Genomic DNA, 3,924 nt, shown 5'->3' on the forward strand with positions numbered 1-3,924 from the left:
GAATTGGAGGAGTGGTATACGCATGGGTTGCGGGTCGTGAGTTGAGCACTTCATTGGCATGAGTGGTTCCAACTCTGGGTCGGACCAAACTCTCGAGTTTGAGTTTGGTTCTGATGGTGCGTTGGGTAGGCGAGATGAGATTCTAGATTCTGAGGTGGGTTCCATGTTGAGGGGTATTGTTTTCCATCTGATGTCTTAGACCTGGATAGGTCAGTGTTTTGGTTCGGGAGGTACCGCGAGATGCATGGAACTAATGAGCAGTAAATGAAAGAGTTCGGGGGTGAGTCGATCTTTAGTTGGGATTGTAATGTTCCCTTGAGGAAAAGCGAATTTCGTGACTGGTGTGTCACTATGAGTCGAGATAGTTACCATAAGGGGGAAATCGGTGAGACCTTCTGGTTATGCAATGAGTAACTTGAGGTTCATCGTTTGGGTCTATAGAGGTCAGAGGATATTTCCAGGCGAGCATGGTCTTTTTTTTGTGTTCGATATCAGAGTTGGTAGAGTGTTCTTAGAGTCTGTTAGTCGACGGGCAATTAGCAGGATGATGTTTTTCGAGGGTGGTCTGGCAAGGAGATAGACCACTAGGGTTTCAAAATTTTGGAGAGTCAGATCGGGTATCGCATTGGCAGTTGGGCCTGTCCTTCTTCGAAGTCGAAAAATCCTTGTTGGGATCGGGTGTATTTGGATGGGATTGTTGCATGATATGAGGTCCTTTTAGTGGTGCTTCTTGGGTTATTGGTTTCAATCTAAGTGTTGGTAAGAAGTGATTTCGAGGGCGAAATCAAATTAAGTGGGGGAGAATTGTAACATCCTATTTCGGATTGTCCATGATTAGGGTTCGTGGGTCACGAGCCGGGCATGAGGAGGTCTCTGGTAGCAGCGAGTTGCTAGGAACGTAGGGCATCTCATCACCTCTCTGTAGGTGTCACACCCCAAAACCGGAACGGCGGAAACGTTCGGGGGTGGAGGACGTCATGTACAGTATCATAACAATGCAAAGTAGTAAACAAGCAACAACATCATCCATTGCATTAATAGTATAATTTAATATAAGTGTGTTCTTTCATAGTAATAAGACACCAAAATAAGTAATCAAAATAAAAGACGAGTCTTGAACGCGCTCTGTCTTCTCAAAACCTGATCGACTGTACCTGTCTACCGATGACCTGAGAATACAAGTTATTTTGAAAGAGTTTATCAGCATTAAAGCTAGTGAGTTCATAAGTATTCAGTGTCATTGTTTGTATGAAAAGATTTGTAAGTGTTTGATGTATAAGTTTGTAAAATTTTGTAGAAGCTTGTATTAAATGTTTGTATAAGTTGAAGAAAATGTTTGTAAAGGTTCAATGTAAATGTTTATAGTAAATAATTGTATCTCCTAGAAAATCATATATTTTCTACTAAAAGTAGCCATCTACCAAGGTATCAAATGTTCTGTACGTTTGTTCGTTGTAAAAGTGTGTATTTTTCCCAAGTGTGACTATCATTAACAAAATATAGTTTATACATTACCGATTATGTGAGAAGATCACAAAATGAATGCAATGGAGAAAATATTTAAAGTATTGTAGTATTGTATTATAGTAACTACTGCTGTACTAATTGCCTTAAATTGATTATTAAGGTATAATGTGATGGCTAGTTCCCATACTATACGCTCTCCCTGTCAAAAGATTCTAGGAACCAAACGCGACTTAAGCAAACCGGTGGTTGCATCGTGTACATCCACATTAAAGTTATATGATCATGTATACCCAATTTAACTATCACCTTTTGTTTAGAACAATGAGTTAGTGATTCATTGGTATAATTAGATCATGTAGTTGTTCCATGCTATAGCATCTTAGTATGTATTGTATGTATTAGTGTATTGTATGTACTGGAGTATTGTATGTACTCTCTGTCTAGTATGTAGTATGTCCTCTTGTATAGTATAGTGTATTGTTTCTCGTTACAGTATTCTTTATCTATTTCTCTTTATAGTACGTATTGTTTCTCTTAGTTTCTCATAATAGTAGGTTCTCTTAATGTACTTTTTTGGGATTATTATGTTGCGTCATGGGCTCGGTCCTTAGCCCAATTTTGATTGCCGGTATTGGGCCTGTCCAACCGTGCATGTTTTGTTCTAGGGTTTAGTATATAAGCTGCATGCATGCAGTCTTTATAGTTAACACTTTAATCATTTTCTCATTGAGTTTTGTAAAAACCCTAGCTTGCCTCTACAGTGGAAGTTCTTTATCGAGCTCTGCTGAGGTGTGACTTTATTGGAATCATAAGCACATATTTGATTCTATTCTGTGTTCATATTCTTATTGTACTTGTCTTGTTTGATTTTCATATTCTTACCTGTGAAAGATCTAATCGATCTAGAGATTCATTCTCATCAATTGGTATCAGAGCAGGAGACTGTGTAATTCATACACATCTCTTCTGTCGAAGAAGTTATTAGGGTTTTTAATTCCGCATTGATTGATATTAATTGAGCCGTCATTCCATATTGATGTATCTCATTAATCGTTGATCTAACCCTAACGATATATTACAAGTCTGATCTTTTACAGGTAATCGATCAAAAGTCATTACAATGTCCATGGATGATTCACAAACCAATCCAATCAACATCTCCAACAGCATTGGTTCTACGACAAGGATTCCAATCTTATATACTCAAGACTATGAAGTTTGGACGCATCACTTTGAAGATTATGTGATTGGATCGGAGGATAATGGATACTTGATCTGGGAAGCGATCACTGTTGGCCCATTCGCTCACTCAAGCACCTCAAAGATTGTCAAAACTCAGAAGGAGTACAATCAGCTTGTTAACGATGTCGAAGATATTCCTCAAGACGAGAAGGAAAAGTTTCAATGCAACATCAAGGCCTTGAGGATGATTAGGTTTGCTTTACAGTCAGATACGTTTCGTCTGGTAAGTTCTTGTGCCATTGCTAAAGAGATTTGGGATAGATTAAAAGAATTGTATTCCACTGACGAAGACCTGGAACATTCAATTCAAACTCTCTTGCTCTCTGAATTTGGTGATTTCAAGCAGAAGCCCGAAGAGAAACTGGTTCAAGCCTTTGATCGCTTTAATCATCTTTTAAGCAAGATGATAAAGCATGGGATTGAAAGGAAAGTTATTGAACAAAAGGTTACTTTCATGAACGGTCTTAGACCTGAATGGATGGCGGTTGTATCTACTGTTAAAGCTCATGAACAGTTCAAGTCGTATTCTCTGGCGAAACTAGTGGGTATTTTGAAATCCCATGAAAGTGCACTGTCTAAGGAAACGAGTGTGGTTTCTAGTTTGGGTTCTTTAGCCCTTGTCTCTAAAAGAAAAAGCTCAGTTGAAGAAGAAGAGGAATTGGATCTTGCCAATTATGATCTAACCGGTGAAGAATATGCCATGATGGTATCCAACCCTAGAAAATTCATTAAGAAGAAATTCCCGGCCAACAAGAACCGAAACTGGCAGGGAAGTTACAGCGCCGAAAAGATCAAGGAGGAACCGAAGATGGGGTCGAAGTCTGAAGAGTCAAAGAAAGAAAGGAAAGTTGGTGGAGACTCAGGATTTGATTGCCATTACTGTGGAGGCAAGAACCATTTTGCAAAAGATTGTATGCTGAAAAAGAAAGAAGAAAAGATAAATGATGACGATGAGGAAGCGAGCCTCCTGAGAAGACTGGAGGAAATCAAGAAAAGAAAGTCTGCTGCTAACAATACTACTATGAATGCTTTAATTGTGCAGGATACAGACAACCGTGATGAATTTAGTGGTGTGGAAGTATGGTCCACAGATTCAGAGGATGAAGAAGTCAGAAAGCCCACTCATGGGAAGGCGATGCTGGCGAAAGAAGAACCTGTAACAGGAAGGTGCTTTATGGTGACCGAAGGTGTGTCTCAAATGAGAGGATATACAAC

Source organism: Lactuca virosa, chromosome 9 (genome assembly GCF_052849685.1).
Source record: "Lactuca virosa cultivar CGN04683 chromosome 9, Lactuca_virosa_CGN04683_v6, whole genome shotgun sequence".
NCBI lineage: Eukaryota > Viridiplantae > Streptophyta > Magnoliopsida > Asterales > Asteraceae > Lactuca > Lactuca virosa.